Raw genomic sequence first — 10,290 nt, forward strand, 5'->3', positions numbered from 1 at the left:
AGCTCACTGACTGAACTAAGCATATAATATTTAAATACCATTTTTCTAGTATTAAACATGAAAATACATTAATTCTGATTGTCAGACTTTGCTCCAGCTGTATTACCATACAGGATCATTTCATAAGATGTGTCAAAGTATTATTGCATTAAAAATTGTGAAAAAAAAAAAAAAAAAAAAAAAAACAGCATTGGGCCGGGGAGATGGCTCAGTAGAATAAGCACTTCCCTGGCAAGCACAAGAGTCTGAGTTCAAGGCCCAGTTCAAAAAAAGAAAAAAAATACTGTAAATTTTACACTTTTGTTAATTTTTGTAGGGGGCAGCCTCACCCCACCCTGGGGCAGGGCTGGCGTGGCGTGTGGTACTGGTGATTGAACCATGGACCCTGTGCGCTTGCCTAAGCAGGTGCTTTAGACTGTTGAGCTATCTTGCCAGCCCAGAATTTTACATTTTTAAACTTGTTTTAACTTCATTTTTAATCAATTCTTTTATTTATACTGCCTTATTATTATGGCATTCCCACATTTTTAACGATTTTGTTGGTTAAAATGGACACAGCAAAAAATAAAAAACAAAAAGTTCATAACGGCCCAGGGAGATAGCTCAGTAGTCTAAGCTCCTGCCTGGCAAGTGCAAGGACCCTGGTTCCATCCTGAGTACCACAGCCCACGCTGGGCGCCATGCCGTGCCTTCTACTGGAATGGGTGTGGTGGCACATGCCAGTAATCCCAGTGCTGAGGAAGCTGAGACAGGAGGATCAGTAAGAGTCTGAGTTGTGTTACAAGACCTTTCCTAAATTATTTTTAAAAACAATTTAAAATAATTTATAAAGTTCTCCTAAGAATCACAATTTCATAAAATATCATAATTCTTTTTTCCATATGCATTGTTTGATATATATTTTTGCTGCTCCTTTATTGAGTAATTTTTCTATGCTTTGATAGAAAAATAGCAAAACACCATATTGCACCTGGCTGTCACAGCTGAGGAAGCCCTGTGCTCAGACCATGATGGAGCACAGTTCAGTGGGAACGGCCAGAGAGAGAGAAGGGTCAGGGCTATGCCGCCATGTGGAGCCACTGTGCCAAAAAACTGGACTGCCTGTGGTGAGCCTTTCTCATCAGAAAAGGAATACAAGATGTGATGCAATTTAAATCAGCTGACAAGTACATTTCCTAACTGGTTCAAATAATTTTGAAGTATCGATGAATTATACATTCAAATAAGGAAAAATCACCTATTTATTTACTGTAAGATTTGACTTTGAATTACCAGATCAATGAATTGCTAAATACTTTTTCACTCTTGAGTCCACATTGTAAATTAAAATTTTGTCAACTTTGAAGAATGATCCATTTAATATCGTGATGCGAATTTCAACTAACAGTAAGGTCACTTTACTTATCTTATGTGAAGTCCCAATGTTTATTTCTGTGCTAACCATGAAGAACCATGCTCTTCTCGTGAGGGTAAAATGGCAGGATTGCATTTAACTTACTTCACTTTATGAGAGAAATGATACTCTTAAAATATTTCCTCGAATATTTGGCTTAGAAAAAGAGAGAAAAATTTTCAGGATGACTTTTGAAATATTCCTAACCGAAAGCATAGAAGCTGCCATTCCTGGAGTTACAATAAGAAAGTTGGTTAGTTAGTAAATCACTTATTTTTCTTGGACCTTCTAGAAAACTGAGATTACAGGAATCACCACAGAATTGGGACAAACAGAAAATCAGACATTTGGAATCATGAAGTCTTGCCTAGAACAGCAGTTGTAAAGCCACGAATTTGTGACATTTGTTCAAATAGTGACTTTGACAAACTGCTGAAGACAAAGTGTGAACTAGAATGAGGAATAAAGCCCTACGCAGAGTATTGAAGTTACCCTCAAAGACTGATGTGGGTTGGGCTGGGGAGGCAGCTCGGAGGGCTAAGTGCCTGCCTGCCTGCCTGACTGCCTGCCTGCCTGCCTGCCTGCCTGCCTGCCTGCCTGCCTGCCAAGTGTGCTGTGCCAGCCACCGAAACCGGACGGCACGGCGCATGCCTGTAACACCAGCGCTGGGTAGGCCAAGATAGGAGGATCACTACCAGTCCAAACTGTGTAGTGAGACTGTGTGCCAAATAAATACATGAACAAAAAGATTTTTTTTTATTTTTTTGGTGTGGGCTCAGGATGTAGCTCAGTGGCATAGCACCAGCCTGGCAAACACAAGATCTTGAGTTTGATCCCCAGTACGTAAAATGGCTGTCCTTTGGAAACGTCTCTGTGTTCCAACAGTAAGAAGGGGCAAACATTATTCCAGAGCTCTGGCTGACACAAAGGTAAAGAAATAATTTTGTAAGAGAACTTATCTGCCTGGGATGAAGACATTGACAGATGCTGCTTAAGATCTGGGAATAAGAAAATTCCTTTATTACAGTTCTCTTAGTCCCTAAACTTATCTTACAATTTTGGGTTATGGAGGAGACAATGTTTACTACTGGTGACACATCAAAATACTCGAAAAATGGGGAAATATTATTAGAATTAATTCAATGTAATAAAAATTATAAATACATTTTAGGGATAGTAGAATACAGTTGGGAAAAATCAGTGAGATGTATGAAAAGTGAATGGAAACATTTTGAGCTAAAGAAAAACAGAGAAAAATGAAAACAAAACCAGAAAAAAAATGATGAAATATCAGGGACAATTTTTGTGACATAGAATACAGGAAGGAAAAGATTTTTAAAAAAAAGAAAACAAGGGAAAATAAAAAGCAGAATCTGAGAGTCAAAAATCTTCAAACCAATCTATGTTGACCAAGACATGCATTCAGGAAGTTTAGAGAATATCATTATGACTGTCAAAAATTTAATAGGTATAGCATACTTAAAATCCATGCAAGCAGGAAAAGAGTGCTGGAATTAGTGGTGATACACATATGCAACTAGAAGCTAGATTTTATTCTTTCAACATTTCAATTGCTAAATGAATAAAATCATTAAGGTAGAATTTAAATTAGAATTTTAACTAGCAGAAGTTTTCAGGTTAGCTCAGTTGTTTAAGCGTGCTCTGGCCAACCCAGTCAGGCACAGGGGACAGGGGTTCAATCCTCAGCTTCACCTACCTTACCAAGTCCTTAAAAGTAGCCTGAGCCAGCCAATTAATTAATCAATCAATCAATCAATCAATCAATCTTAAGAGCCGGCTAAATAGCCCAGCGGATCAAAGCGCCTGCAATTAAGTGCAGGGCCTACGGATTCGATCCGCGGGCCTGCCATGCTGGCCTCGCCCCCCTCCCCCCGCAAGGGCACACTGAGATGGCAATTGGACTGGAGTGGTGGTGCGTGCCTGTAATTCCAGCTCTTGCGAGGCTGTAAACAGGCGGATCACTAAGAGTCCGATCTAGTATTAAGACCCCGAACACCCTTAGACCCTTCCCTGAAATACAAACAAAAATAAATAAATAAAATGAATTTAACAATTAGTAAAGTAATCCTTCATAAGGATTCAAAAAAGAACCCCCAGAGAACCAAAAATGAAAGGAGTTCATTGCTAGAAAATCGCCTTGCTAATGTGTGAAGAGATGTTTCAGGCAGAAGGAAAGTGATAAAAGATCAGTAACTTGAATCTGTACTTTGACAGTGAATGTGTTGGAGAGGGAATGGATGGGTGTAAAACAAAACTGACTTTCTCTAGCTTAACCTAATGTTTATTAGTTTAAAGTATTAACAGCAAGCTCACATTGTGTAGCCATAGTGTATACGGAGTAAAATGGATAGCCATGTTCTGAGACCTAAGGAGAGAGGATTGGGAATATTTTGTTAAATTTCACACACTGTGTCAAGTCACATGGGGTTATTTAAAGATAAGCTTAGCTACGCTAAAAAGTCATATTGGAAACCTTAGAGAAACCATTCGAATACTTCTCAAAAGTAGCGTAATTTCTGTGGTAGATTTGATAAGATTTAGTGATGATGTCAGAGTCAGCATTGAAAAGCCTATCTACAAGGGAAAAATGATAAAAAAAAATTCATTTCAATGATGTGAAAAATAGTATCAAGTCAATGAAAAGGTAAGCCTCGGAGAAAATATCTGAAAAGTTCATATCTGATAAAATACTCGTATTCAAAAGCCTGCCTGGAGAGGGTGAGATTCTGAGGTTGAGTCCCACTAACATTAGTGCGATATTCAGCAATTAGAAAGTAACCCTGTGCAGTGGACTTCAGCAGACCCTTTACCAAAAGGGACAGGCTACTGGCACTTAGAAAATGAAAAAAAAAAATGTTCAATAGAATTTTTCATTGAATAAAGGCAAACTGCAATGATTTTGTGATACCAAGACCAACCAATTAGTTTAAGTCTATAAACTGACATTACCAAATTCTAGCAAGAATAGGGATTAAATGCATTTGGCCTTGCTGGGAGGAATTAAAACGTTATTGCCACATTAGCATACAGCTCGCCCCATTCTGAAAAATCTGTACTGTCTTACTTACTCTCCAGGAAACATGGTTTCAGGTATTTACCCAAATGGTTTGACAATTTATATCAAATACAACCTATGCATGAACACTGCTAATCACTTAAAACTGTCAGAAGCCTGGACGATTCTGGATAAGTGAAATGATGAACTGTAGTATTCTGGACATAAAAAGCAATAACACTTCAAAAAGAAACAGAAGAAAAGCAAATACTGAGAGCTATGGAAGTCAGGAAACCCTATAAATTTATGACTTAAGTATGTGACATGGTAGAAAAGTAAAGCTCGATTGAATGAAAACCACCAGCGTGTCCAGATGACAGGAGACAGGGAGCAGGGTTGAGTGTAGGAAACACTAGGCTCGGTCCTAGAAATGTATTTGTTTAGTACTGTAAGCATTGTTAAATGGCTGTGTTTATCCACAGACAGTTATAAAGCTCGTAGTGAACCTTAATTTATGCAGTGTTTGAAAGTATCATTAGGTAGCTGGACAAGTACTAAATGGAACGTGTCAAAACAGTGTAACCTTTTTTAAAATGTATGGAAAGGGCCGGGGAGATAGTTCTGTGGCTTAAGTGCCTGCCTGGCAAGCTCAAAGTCCTGATTTCAATTCCCCCACCAAATTAAAAAAAAAATGTATGAAAAGACTTTCTTCTTTCTTTCTCTGTCTCTTTCTTTCTTTCTTTCTTTCTTTCTTTCTTTCTTTCTTTCTTTCTTTCTTTCTTTCTTTCTTTTTTTCTTTCTTTCTTCAGAACTGGGGATTGAACTCAGCCCTTTGCACTTGCCAGGCAAGAGCTTGTCCTACTGAGCCATCTCCCTGGCCATAACACAGTCATTTTCCTTGGGAAGATGAGTTACCAATTTTAATACTGCTGATATACTGCAAATGAACAATTACAGAAATGGATAGTAGAGAGAAAAATACTAGATCTCTCATTTATTGAGTGGAAATTTACAGACAATTCAAGAATGCTAGCATGAGTCATGTAGTGATGTATGCACATTAGAATATCAGTATGAAATTATGTTTAATATGCATATCTATTTTCATCTAAAGAAATAGATATGTGTGCATACACAAACTGCTTTTCATGTACGATTTCTTTGCTGAGCATGGATAATAAAGTATCAGATTTTGCCAGAGTACTGTAGGTCACCAGTGAAATAACTTTTATTCAAATATTATTGCATATAAATAGTCTATTAAATAAATTCTAATGAATAAGAACTGAAAACTTTTTCAGTAAAATTTCCTTTGCCGAGAAACCTATGGTCAGTGTTACATTCTTTGCATTAATTTGATGAGATTTTTCTTCCTGTTTTCAAGAAAAAATGCCTTATTCAAATATGGGAATGAACATGATCTACTTAGATTCTTCTTGTATCCAAAGTATATGAATTGAAAAGCTAGCCAAATAGCTCAGCAGGTTAAAGTACCTGCTTAGGTGACTTAGTGGCCGGGGTTCCGTCGCTCGCATGCCATGCCAGACCCACCCCTGGGGTGCTCTGAGACTGTGATTGAGACTGGTCATGGTGGAGCACACCAGTAATCCCAGCTCTTTGGGAGACTGAGCACAGGTGGATCAATACAAGTCTGATCTACGTTGTGAAACTCTGTAGACACTGTACACCCTTACTGAAAAGAAAAGAAAAAAAAGAAAAGAAAAGAAAAGAAAAGAAAAGAAACAAAGTAGCTGAATTTTAATGAACAAGTGTTGTACGACATATATCATTAATGCTGAAGAGCCAGAAGTTATGGCATAGGCTGCTGCCCCACTTCTCTGGAAAACTGAGCCAGGCAGATCTCAAGTTCTAGCCTAATCTAAGAAACAAAGCAATTTAGTAAGACCCTGTCTTAAAATACAAATGAAAGAATGAATGAATGAATGTATAATAGCAGAAAAAATAGGCAAGAGATGTAGCGTAGGGGAAGGTCTGTATGCGAAGGGGGCTGAGACAAATCCTTGTCAATTTCAAGGATGCAGTCAGCCTAGTACACAAACCAATGAATGATTACTCATCATTTTTGAATAAAAAGTATTATCTCTTTAGAGTACAAAATATGTTAGCTAAATATGCAAGTTTGTTTTATCAAGTGGCTCTACTAAAAGTAATAATAAAAAACATGAATTCTTAATAAAACAAGGTAAGGGTCAGAATCATACCATAAATTGCTAAAGGTGGTAGTTCAGTCGAGGTTACCTAGTTAGAGCCTAAAAACCTGATACTGAGACAATAAGGCAGAGCAAGGCATAGAAAGCTCAGCTCTTAGTCTCTTTACCACATTCAAAGTAGGAGCAGATTTCAAGATTGCGCCTTTTAAGCTATCATGCCACCAAAACACGCACATGCCACATAAATGCAGAAAAATATCAAATAAAGCAAATTTTCCAAAGAGGAAAATAAGAAATAACAAGCATGTCTAAAATTTAGGAATATCTTTTATTATTATTTATTATTATTATTGATAAAGATGAAGTGAATAGAGTACCTTAAGCATATTACAAACTCTTGGTTTGGGAAGTAATTCTTCCCCTGGGTGTGTTGCAGAAGTCTCTCCTCACTCAGGAAATACTGAGATGAAGAAATGGTTTCTTTAGCTCTCTTCCAGGTCATGTATATTCGTATCAAATCACAGGTCCAAACTGTCTTTAAATGAATAAAGAACAAAAAAGTTAACTAACAGGAAGTACGGAGAGAACAAATGGGCAGTGAGTGGAGTGAAGGAAGAAATGAGGAAAGAAGGACACAGAGGGAGTGAGGAGGCATTTAAGACTTAGGTGCACAGGTCCCAAGTCCAACTAGAGAACACAAACATTGTGTTCTATGAATATTTATTAATGAAAAGGGATATCTTTGCTTTAATCTAATCAGTTACATTTTTTTGCTAAAATTTTTAGGTGATTACTTTCTGAAATAGCAGGAAGCATCTTTTAAAGGTTTTTTGTGCACTTACATGCCTCTTACATAGAGACAAATTTTCAATACTGAAAAATGATTCTATTTGATATATATATAATATATATATTATATATATATTATATATGTGTGTATGTATATATATATATGTATATTCAGAACTTTATTTTCCTATTTCAATCTTTGAAAATATATTTATATTCCCTTTAAAAAAATTAATACATTCAAACTTAAGGATTAAACAATGAAGAGAGAGTAAAAAGAAAAGCTAGGAAACATAACAGGGGCAAAACCATACATTTATATGCTCAAGATGGGTGAGGCAATGATCCTGAGAATCTTCAGTAGGTTCTTGAAACTAGCAGTGAATTGGTAGGATTCTCACTCCTACTAACTAACTATATATGCTGATACCTGTGAACTAAGCAACTGCACTGAAGATAGCAATATGTAATATCAGGGCCATGCTTGGAATGCCTGTCATTCTGGTTTTCTGAATACATATGGCTTCTAATGCCATATCAATTACTGCTGTACTGTCTCTCAAGTAAATGTTTGTTTTAAAAAATGGCAATAAATGAAAACAAGAGACAAAAAACAATGTCATAGGACTCTCCTGCTACAATGCTGTATATGGTTAGATTCTAAATTTCTGTGTAAACACATGTAATTGTTTGTTCTTATTTTTAATGTTTTTATTTTTATTTTTTTCTTTACATTCTGTAGGGATTTAAAGTTTAATATATTAATACTTGATGGAAAATACCTGTTTCATGTTATGTCTAAGATGTTTGATATTCAGACAGTTAGTGAGGTTTAGCTCAACTGCCTATGTTATAGGGAAACAATATCACTAAACTTCTCTTCTGGAGGGTAAACAACTTAACTTTGAAGACCAAAAATTGGAGAAAAAGAAAGTCTGGAAGGAGAGCCAATATTTTGGCTCAGCCATTGAGGTGAGTGAGGACTCAGGATGTAAACGAACTTGTACTGTAACATACTGCAACTCAGTGGTGTCCAAAATTTTCTGATCAAGTGGATTATGGCACCACAGATGAAACTGATAGATGATTTATGATGTGCCTAAGGAGAGTCAGCTAGAGAGAAAAAAATTTCTCAGGCTTTCACAGAGAGCAAGTTGATCAAGCAATGGCCATGACTCATCCACATGGCTGACACTGACAAAGGAGCTACAAACTGTGGCACTGGGTTTCAGGATAAATCCTGAGGGATTTGACTGACCTTGTTAGATACAGATAGAAGTTACATTTCTTATTATGTAAGTCTTGCTTTATCTTGGTCTTAATGATCCAGCAGAAAAGTATCAAAATAAGGTATAAAAAGTAAAGCCATATTAATATGTTCAGCTATAAAGGGCTCAAGTCAACAACTTCTGACATTGCCAGTCATGCAGATATCCCAATATTATTATGGACTGCTGGACTATATTAGATTATTTTGCTGACTACATGTTCCTACAATATCTGAATGGCTATGGAATACCCATCTCTGGCAAAACTAAACAAAAAAGGGATATAAATGAGGGACTATATTTTATCTGTATGTACAAAATAGTTAGGATAGATATGCATCTATTTTCTCTTAATTTCAATGAGAAGAAAGATTTGTACTAACAGTGTTTGAACAGGATATCATGTCTGCATCTTGTACTATGAGTAACCACTACGAAGAGAACACTATGCAATGTATGAATTATTGTAACTGTCCTACTAACCTCATTGCTATTTGTTTCTCAATAAAATTAATAAAAGATAATAAATAAACAAAATATTGTCACTTCTTTGAAAAGAAATACATCCTTTCTAACTGATTAGGAATCAAAATATACCAGTTTATGGTTATTAAACCACAGAAGGATTTCTGAAATTATATCTATATTTATATATTCATCCAATATATCTACCTTTGTTTATAACTAAACTGAGACCCTATTTTTTTGGCAGGGAGAGAAAAGATATTAAACTAAGAGTCTAAGAAGATCTCAGTATTTCCATTGTTAAGTATTTCCTCACTTGGTCCAAAGTGTAGCTCTAAATTAGATCAATGAATGAAATCTGATATTGCTTACTGAGAGAGAAGGGGTTGGGAATGGCATAAATCTACAATCATTTCAAAGGAAAGTCCAAGTTCTTTGTTGGGCCATTTTAACTTGGCCACTAAAAAGTGACATTTCCACTAATAAACTAGTTTATCAGGGAAATGCAAATGTCTATTCATTTTAGCTTGATGGTATTAAATATAGTAAACATCCAGCTTTTATTTTCCTAATATGGTATCCTCAGCTATTATGTGGCTCCATTTTGTTTTCTTACATAGATGTTCCTTTAGGTTGGAACTACATATCATTCATACTGAAGTGATAATTTTATTTCTTAAAGTTTTTACCATCAACCAGCAATCTAATATTCCAATTGTTTATGATTGTTATTGCTTGAATTGTGTTTCCCACACAGATATGTTGATATCCTAATCATTGTATTTATAAATGTCATTTATTCAAAAATGGGCTCTTTTATGTAATCAACTTAAGATAAACTCATTTTGGACTGGAGCCCCTCAAGGAATGACAGGGTTTTTTTTAATGATCAAAGAACATTTGCACACAGATACAGAGACACAGGGAGAAAAGCTGTAAGGACAAGCAGTTGTTGGAAGAATTGACACAAAATGATGGACGTCAAGGGTAGCAGATGATAAGCAGAGGTGAAAGGACTCACATGGAACAGATCATTTCCCCTGAGCTGTTGAAAAGGATGCTGACAACGGCTTCACTTCAGGCTTCAAGCTGCAGGGGCAGAGAGACGATAGACTTCCATTAAGCTACTCACACAGTGCTGCTTGTTACAGCAGCCTTAGAGAGCTAATACAACAGTGAAAGAAAATC

The sequence above is a fragment of the Octodon degus genome, unplaced genomic scaffold (genome assembly GCF_000260255.1).
Source record: "Octodon degus isolate 3935 unplaced genomic scaffold, OctDeg1.0 scaffold00217, whole genome shotgun sequence".
Lineage (NCBI taxonomy): Eukaryota > Metazoa > Chordata > Mammalia > Rodentia > Octodontidae > Octodon > Octodon degus.